The following is a 9689-nucleotide window of genomic DNA, read 5'->3' on the forward strand; positions in this document are numbered from 1 at the left end:
AGAAGCATCAATAACCTCAGATATGCAGATGACACCACCCTTATGACAGAAAGTGAAGAGGAACTAAAAAGCCTCTTGATGAAAGTGAAAGTGGAAAGTGAAAAAGTTGGCTTAAAACTCAACATTCAGAAAACAAAGATCATGGCGTCCAGTCCCATCACTTCATGGGAAATAGATGGGGAAACAGTGGAAACAGTGTCAGACTTTATTTTTGGGGGCTCCAAAATCACTGCAGATGGTGACTTCAGCCATGAAATTAAAAGACGCTTACTCCTTGGAAGGAAAGTTATGACCAACTTAGATAGCATATTCAAAAGCAGAGACATTACTTTGCCAACAAAGGTTCGTCTAGTCAAGGCTATGGTTTTTCCTGTGGTCATGTATGGATGTGAGAGTTGGACTGTAAAGAAAGGTGAGTGCCGAAGAACTGATGCTTCTGAACTGTGGTGTTGGAGAAGACTCTTGAGAGTCCCTTGGACTGCAAGGAGATCCAACCAGTCCATTCTGGAGGAGATCAGCCCTGGGATTTCTTTGGAAGGAATGATGCTAAAGCTGAAAGTGCAGTACTTTGGCCACCTCATGTGAAGAGTTGACTCATTGGAAAAGACTCTGATGCTGGGAGGGATTGGGGGCAAGAGAAGAAGGGGACGACAGAGGATGAGATGGCTGATGGCATCACTGCCTCGATGGACGTAAGTCTGAGTGAACTCCGGGAGTTGGTGATGGACAGGGAGGCCTGGCGTGCTGCGATTCATGGGGTCGCAGAGAGTCGGACACGACTGAGTGACTGAACTGAACTGAACGGAGCAACTGAACTGAACGGAATATGTATACAACTATATATATATCACAATTTCTTTATCCATTCGTCTGTTGATGGGCACTTGGGTTGCTTCCATCTCTGGTTACTGACAATAGTAGTTCTATGGGCAATCGGGTACATATATATTTTCAAATTAGAGTTTTCCTCTTTTCTGGATATAGTTTTAGGATTGGGATTTCTGGATCATATGGCAACTGTATTTTTAGTGTGTTAAGGAACCTCCATACTGTTTTCCTTAGTGGCCACACCAATTTACGTTCCCACCAGCAGTGGAGGAAGGTTCCCTTTTTTCTACATACTCAGCCATAAAAAAGGATGAATTAAGGTGAGTTGCAGCAACATGAGTGGCCCTAGAGTTTATCATAGTAAGTGAAGTAAACCATACAGAGAAAGATAAATATCATATGATATCACTTAAATGTGGAATCTAAAAAAAAGTGATACAAGTGCACTTATTTACAAAATAGAAACTGACTCACAGACATAGACAACAAATCTATGTTTACCAAATGGGAAAGACAAGAGGGGGTAAATTGGGAGCATGGAATTAACAGATGTACACTATGATAGAGGAGCCTGGCAGGCTACAGTCCATAGGGTCACAAAGAGTTGGACATGACTGAAGCAACTTAGCACACACACATGTATAAAACAGATAAACAAGGGCCTACTATACAGCACAGGGAACTGTATTCAGTACCTTGTGATAATCCATAATTTAATATATATAGCTGAATCGCTTTGCTGTATACCTGAAACTAAGACAACATTGTTAATCAAATATACTTCAGTAAATTATTTTTTCTGCAGGAATATATAAACTGGATCGCTGCCACAGTGTGGGAAGCATGGTGGGAAAAGATCAGGTAAATTCTGAGCTGCATCTTTAAGGATAATGTTCCAAGTATTTATTACTATAAGAGAGCCCCCAAATTTAGTGGCTTAAAACAATATTTATTTTACTCAGTGAACTGTATTCTGTGCAGTGCTTCGTAGGAACCAACAATGGCTGCTTTATTGGGACAGGTCAAATAGTGATTAAAGGACCAGCTTTCAAGGTACTCACTCACTGTCTGGCTCGTTGGTGCTGGCTGTTGATCTGAAAGGGCCTTGGGCCTTCTATGAGCTTCTCTGGTGGCTCAGCTGGTAAAGAATCCATCTGCAGTGTGGGAGACCTGGGTTTGATCTCTGGGTTGGAAAGATCCCCTAGAGAAGGGAACGGCTACCCACTCTAATATTTTTGCCTGGAGAATTCCATGACTGTATAGTCCATGGAGTCACAAACAGCTGGACATGACTGAGCTACTTTACTTACAACCCAGGGTCTTCTATATAGGAACCTCTTCACAGGCTGCTTGAACTTCCTCATAACATGGTAGGTGGGTCCTAAGATCTAAGGTCCCAAGTAAACAGGGTGGAAGTACATAGCATTTTTCTAATATAGCCTTGGATTTCACATTGTGTTGCCTGCGCCATAGTCCATTGGTTGAGGCAGTCACAAAGTGCTGCTCGGTTTTAAGAAGAGACATTAACTCTTGATGGGAAAGCTTCAGGCTTCCAGAAGAGTTTGAGATGTATTAGTTCTTTGAAAACTATAACTTTTCATGGGTTAGAAGAAATTTGAAAAACTAAGAAGATAGGAAATATTAATAGGAAATGTAGAAAAAAAATTGTGCCAAAGCAAGGATTTGTGAATGACTTAGCACATTCAAGGAGCATAAGATTTTCAGTGAGTTGAATGTTTATAACACTTAACAGGTGCTATGCTGCTGCTAAGTCGCTTCAGTCGTATCTGACTCTGTGCGACCCCATAGACGGCAGCCCACCAGGCTCTCCATCCCTGGGATTCTCCAGGCAAGAATACTGGAGTGGGTTGCCATTTCCTTCTCCAATGCATGAAAGTGAAAAGTGAAAGTGAAGTCGCTCAGTCCTGTCCGACTCTAGCGACCCCATGGACTGCAGCCTACCAGGCTCCTCTGTCCATGGGATTTTCCAGGCAAACGTACTGGAGTGGGGTGCCATTGCCTTCTCTGCAACAGGTGCTATATATAGTGCTTAAAGGTGCAGCTCCAAATTCACCTGTTCCTTATAAGATTCCTGGAATTCTAAAGATAAATTTAGTCATTACTTCCATTGTTTTTATTCCTCTGATACTGGGATTATCTCTCTCTAGAAGTATGTATCAAATAGTATTTTATTTTTACTTTTAGATGACTGTCTTCCTCATACAACTATTAGAGCACACTTACAGAAGCATTTAAATAGTAGGAGTATAATTTTAGGTTCTTTTTTTAAATACGGGATTACATCCTTTTATGTCTTAGTTATATCCTTCAAGTTAAAAGCATAAACACAAATATGAATATAACCATATTTAATAACATGAACTTGGTAACATACTATACTATATACTGTTATAAGTACATTTTATTTTTTTTTCAAGTTACTACAGATTGGATGTATGACTGACTTAGAATTTTTCCATGATCAAGTGGAAATATTTCTTGCTAGACACACAAACCACAAACTTGAAATGTCCAATTTTGCAAGTAAAACACTGGTGGCTGTTTGGCATCAGCTCAGTCTAAGAGTTTGTAGTTCTCAGAAAAACCTTTGTTTCTTAAATATCTCTATATTTTCTCAGGATCATTAATGTAGCCCTTAGCAACTTGATTGATTCTAATTTTGAAATCTGTGCCTTTTTTGACTTAAAATTTCTTTTTCTGCTACTTCTTTTTTCATACCATACAGTTTGAAACTAAAATTTGAATATTCAAGTATTTCTAGGTTAACCACATTTGTGGTCAATCGCCTTGTAACAAATACAACAGACCTAGCTGCTTTGTGAGCTCACAGTTTTGTAGGTCAGAAATCTGGGCCCGTATATCCCAGATATCCCAGATCTTACAAGGCTGAAATAAAGGTGTTGGCTAGTGCTGTAGTCTCATTTGGAGGTCAGGGTTCTCTTCCAAGGTAACGTGGTTGTGACAGAATTCAGTTCCTTGTGGTTATGGGACTATGGTCCCCCTACCCTATTGGCTGTCAGCCAGGAGCCATTCTCAAATCCTAGAGGCTGACTGCATTCCTTGCACATGACTCCTTCTGTCCTAACACAGAATGAAAAAATCTCCCTTGTAGCATATCTCCAATACTTCAAATCTCTTTCTTCAAAAAGAGGCCTGTCCCTTTTAAGGGCTCACTTGTTTAAGGTGGTCCATCCCAGATAGTCTTTTTTTTTTTAATACAGGCAACTATGCCATAAAACACAGCCTAATCATGAGAGTGAAATCTGTCATGGTCATAGTTCTGTTCCACGGGGCAGAAATCTTGTGGGATAAACATTAAAAATTGGACAATTTTGAGAGTGAATGAGGGCACTCTTACTTTATTAATAGTTACACTGAGATAATAAGTGGAAACTGAGGCTATTTTGGGAAAACAGGATCATGTTTACATTTAATTATTTCCTTTGCTTTTGCTTTTCATTAACTCTTAAGTCCACATGCTCACTTTTCAACTCCTTTCTATTTATTTTCAAATTTATTATTTGAAACATGCAAAAAATTAACACATGAAACATATAAGTTATGAAGCACAAAAACCTTAAAACCATGAGCCCAACATATAGCTTAAGATTCTTAACATACCACTACCATCGCATCTGCTTTCAGCCTCCTCCCTTGTCCCATTGCTGGGTGCCTCCTCTTTGCTCCACCATTATCTCCAGCTTCTGCCAGAGTTTGTGGTTTTCACATTAGAGCTGAACTTTAAGTGTCTATGAGGCCACTGTGTGTAGAGTTACCAGATGGAAAAGTCACCAAGGTGCTGAATATTTTTCCCCATGTTTACTGTAGTAGCCTAAAGTTATCATGCTGCTGCCGCTGCTGCTGCTAAGTCGCTTCAGTCGTGTCCAACTCTGTGCGACCCCAGAGATGGCAGCCTACCAGGCTTCTCCGTCTATGGGATTCTCCAGGCAAGAACACTGGAGTGGGTTGCCATTTCCTTCTCGAATGCATGAAAGTGGAAAGGGAAAGTGAAGTTGCTCAGTCGTGTCCGACTCTTAGCGACCCCATGGACTGCAGCCTACCAGGCTCCTCCATCCATGGGATTTTCCAGGCAACAGTACTAGAGTGGGGTACCATTGGCTTCTCCCAGTTATCATGCTGCTGACCCCTAAATCCTCCAAAGTATTCATAGAAAAGCCAGCTGTCATTTGGAGTTATCTCAGTAGTATCCCTTTGTAACTTAACTGAATTTAGTGTGTTGTTTCTGGCCATTTGCCACTTGGAGGTACACTCCACTGACCAACCACTTTCATCACAAGGCTTTGTTGGCACTGATCAGGGTCCTGATTTTTTTTTTTTCCCTCACAGCTGCTGCTGCTGTTGAATTGTGTCCACTAAATTCCTGAGAGTCCTTCCTTGATTATTTTGATTTATAAGCACATGGGTACTTCCCACAGTGAGAACTCATTTGTACCATATTGTGTACAAAAGCATCCAGGTATCTGGTCTGGTGATATCAGCAAAATACTTTAACAAAAAAAAATCTTATATTTCTTCGGTTTGTAGTCTTAATGTGTTAGCAAGTCTATTTTAACCCTGATTTTCACTGGCTGTCGCCTACCTCCAAAAAGCAACTGAAATCATAAAGCACTTTGCATTGATAATACTGTATTTTTCTACTGTAAAAGATGGCCTGTATTTCTTATACTTCCAAAGAATCATTTGTGAAAATTCAAAATTCAGTTTGTCAGGACCTGTCTAGTTCCTAGAATTTTTGACTCACTTTTTTCACAGCTAGTACCAGTTAATTGCAGCCTGTAAGCTCAGCTCACCTTATGTCAGAGGGGAAGTTCTAGCTTAAAAAGAGAAGTCAAAATAGTTTTAGCTCATTTCTGCTAGACTGTGCATAAATCTCTATTGCTTGTCCAACTCTGACATTTGCACAGTTCTCATCATTGCGATTCTGCCTTGTCCTTGCTAATCAAACATTTTCTGATATTCGTATATTTTCCTAGATGTATATTCCTTTATGGGAGTAGGGTCTTGTCTATCTCATACCATACCTTTTTCTTATTCTACCTACATAGCCCAGGGACCTACTATTGTTGATATAATATCCATAGACTGCTCCCTATCTTTTGGCATTCAGGGCATTCTTTGGTCTTGGCCTCTGTATGCCAATTGCCTATGAATACTGTATTTTTTCCTCTACTATTCAGGATGTTTAGCTCAATTTCTGCCTTCTAGTGCCTGCTCACTGGCACTGCACATCTGTGGTAAGCCTCTGGGTTTCGGTAGAAACAAGATTATGTCTGTTTGTGACTTTAGAAAGGACACAGAATGGGAGCCATGTCAAATTATGTGCAATAAAATATTAAACTTTATTGATAAGTCAACAAACATTTATTATTTTCTGGCTCCAATGCAGATGATATTTGTCTGCAAATACAGTACATCAACCCCTTGCCATAAATTGTCTTCCTCCTTTCTAATAAAAATTTCAGTCTCACTTGTATTTTCATTTAGATGGCTTTCATAGCAGTTTCTTTAATCACATTGCAATTTCTCTGTCTTCATTGTTTATTCCTAAAGGAAATAAATTCTTTGTCTGGGATCTAATACACTTACTGTGACATTCACAGTATGACTCAGATACTTTCTCCCAACTTTCTAATTCAACTTCTTTTTCAGTTTGAAATTCTCATCTAATATCTATCAAATATTTGAATTATAACAAATTACCAGTACTTGGCCAAATGTGAAGATTCTGTGTAGATATCAGCTGCTATTAATCTTTTATTTTCTTTGAATTCATATGATACTAATAGCTTCCATCACAGCCCTTGCTCAACAGCTGCTCTCCTTCCCTTTGAAGTGCAGCTCCCTAAAATGCTCTGCGTGGTCTGCCTGCCCTTCCTCAAGTCCCATAGACTTGACTTTCACTCTTCTTTCTTTTGTTCCCTCCTGTCACCTTGCAGATGACGAAGTGGACCTACAAACACGACTTCTTTCCTTTTTCACCTTCCTTGGCCTCCCTTCCTTCGGGCCTCTTCCGTAGCTGGGCTCCCCGTATTTATCTCTCTTCTGTACTTCCTCCCCTCCATGGTCCTGATTATAGACGATAGTTGAGACTCTCCAGACCCTTGGCAGCCGCGAGGGGAACACAGTGGAGGTTGTGTTTTTCCTAACTCCCACAGGCCGGTTCCTCCAGATGTTCTCACTGCTCCCCCTGTCCCCCGGCTCTGTCCGCCTCGTGCCTCCATGGCACACTGCACCGGCTCAGCCTCCTCTGCTCCTGAGTGCCTGGGGGAGTCGGCGCAGCAGGCTCTGTGACCTCTCAAGAGACGCGCTCCTGCCTCCCTCCCTCTGGGCGCTCATCCACTGGTGAACGCCATTTGATTCCACGGGCGTCTGATATACAGATAATCATTCTTCAAAACCCTCTGTTTACAAAGATGAGAAAACTAGGGCATAGATAGATTAAAAGACTTTGAAGCAGTCACATGGCATTTACATGTTAGATTTGAACTTGCTGCTAGATCTCTTGACTTCTAAGCAAAAAAAAAAAAATTGTGGAGCAAATTGGAGTGTTAGGAATAGATGCCTTTATCCATACCTTCTAATTTATTTTCAGCCCCAAAACACTAATTTGTAAACATGCCAATCTGCTATTATGATGTTGGGCTTAAATCTTCTTCAGAAAAGTCATTGAAATTTTAAACAGAAAGATAATTAGTTTTCTTTGAGTACCAGACCCAGAAGTTCAAATATAAAACTCTTGGAATTTATCTTTACACACCTGCTTGGATGTGGACTTTGAGGGAACTTGGAGTTAAATTTCATAATCCTTTTTAAGGTTGTACTGCTTAAAAAGGGAGGACCACTGGCGACTCAGTGGTAAAGAATCTGCCTGCAATGTGGGAGACATGGGTTGGATTCCTGGGTCAGGAAGATCCCCTGGAGAAGGAAATGGCAACTCACTCCACTATTCTTGCCTGGAAAATCCCATGGAGAGAGGAGCCTGTTGGTCTACAGTCCATGGGATCATAAAACAGTCAGACAGGACTTAGTGACAAAATGACAACAATAATTACGTATTTATTGTTTCTTTTCATATAAGAAAAGTATATCTATACCCTCAACTGCAAATATCATTTCAGTCACTGTAAACTAATTAATATTATAAAATAACTATTTATAAGCGTATCTCTAAGCAGCATTTACAACTTATCTTTTAACCTGATTTACAGTTCTCATAAAAAGATAGCTGCATAACTTATCCGAAACATAGGTTATCAGAAAATACCCCTGCTAGTTTTGAAGTGAAAAATCATAATTTCCAGGAATAGTTTTTATTCAGAACTAACCATTCAGGCTGTATCTAGTGAAAGCCAAAACAGCAATCTGAATAACTAAAATTTGAATCAAACTAAAAATAGATGTTATATTCCCTAAATGGCTCAGATCCAATATGTTTCTTAACTCTTTCTGAATGGTATTGTTCATAATAGGTCAAAATACATGGAAAATAAGGTTTAAATGAAGGTATATTCATTTTAAATGTTTTATACAGTGCCATAATTAAGGCAACTAACAGTGACATATAAGCTACACTCCAAATAAATAACATTTACAGAGAATCTCCTATGTTCCTGATATTTTTCTAATCCTATGTACAGAGGAGAACATAGTAGTCCCTGAGAGCAGTAATTCCAACCCATGAGGAATTTAAGTCTTAGTTTGAAAAATAATATGAAAATAATAGGGAAAGGATGTGTTTTATATATATATATATATACACATACACATATATAATATATGAACTATTTTTGTCCCACTTCTCATAGTATTTTAATATGTTCTTCAGTTGACTTTAATTTTTAAAAAAATAATGCATTCATATTGTGACATAGTTATGATTCATATATTTACATATTATTTGTGAATGTTCCCCTTGTTTTATAGAGGGACAGATTTCACACCGTTTAGAAGGGCTTGACTTTTTAAAATAAAGTTCTATTTAGTAACTGTGACGTGGTATTTGAATTTAGAAAACCCTTGTAAAATAGATCCATGTGACTGGAAAGATTAATGAATCCTCAAAGAACGACATCACTTGAATGAGTAAGTACTGTGACATTTTAAATGAATCTATAATGTAAAATTTACTCCTTAAAACTGTAAAATATGTCATATTTACTTTACCAAATGTACAGATCCCTCAAGATTAAGGTCTTCTAGTCTAGTACATTTATTTTATAGGTATGGATACTCTTGTGTTTTTTCTTCTTAGTCTATTTGCATGTGAGAAATTGTCTATAATCTTTTAGAGTGAAAAGTTGTTTTCTCTGAAATTTCTCTTACAGCTTCACACCATCTAATGTGAAGTTGAATTGACCCTAGAATTTATCTAACTGTTTGCTAATGTTCAAAGGTTCACTGAGAAATATATTTTGTACTTTAATAGCCTTTAGGATAAATAGAAACTATGCAGGATAAATTGCTAAGGAATAAGGAGAAAGGAATAATAAAAGAGATGTTAAATCAGGGTAAGATGATAAATCAGATCAGATCAGTCACTCAGTCATGTCCGACTCTTTGCGACCTCATGAATCACAGCACGCCAGGCCTCCCTGTCCATCACCAACTCCTGGAGTTCACTCAGACTCACATCCATCGAATCAGTGATGCCATCCAGCCATCTCATCCTCTGTTGTCCCCTTCTCCTCTTGCCCCCAATCCCTCCCAGCATCAGAGTCTTTTCCAATGAGTCAGCTCTTCGCTTGAGGTGGCCAAAGTACTGGACTTTCAGCTTTAGCATCATTCCTTCCAAAGAAATCCCAGGGCTGATCTCCTTCAGA

Source organism: Bison bison, unplaced genomic scaffold, assembly GCF_000754665.1.
Source record: "Bison bison bison isolate TAMUID 2011002044 unplaced genomic scaffold, Bison_UMD1.0 scf7180017864465, whole genome shotgun sequence".
NCBI classification, from domain to species: Eukaryota; Metazoa; Chordata; class Mammalia; order Artiodactyla; family Bovidae; genus Bison; species Bison bison.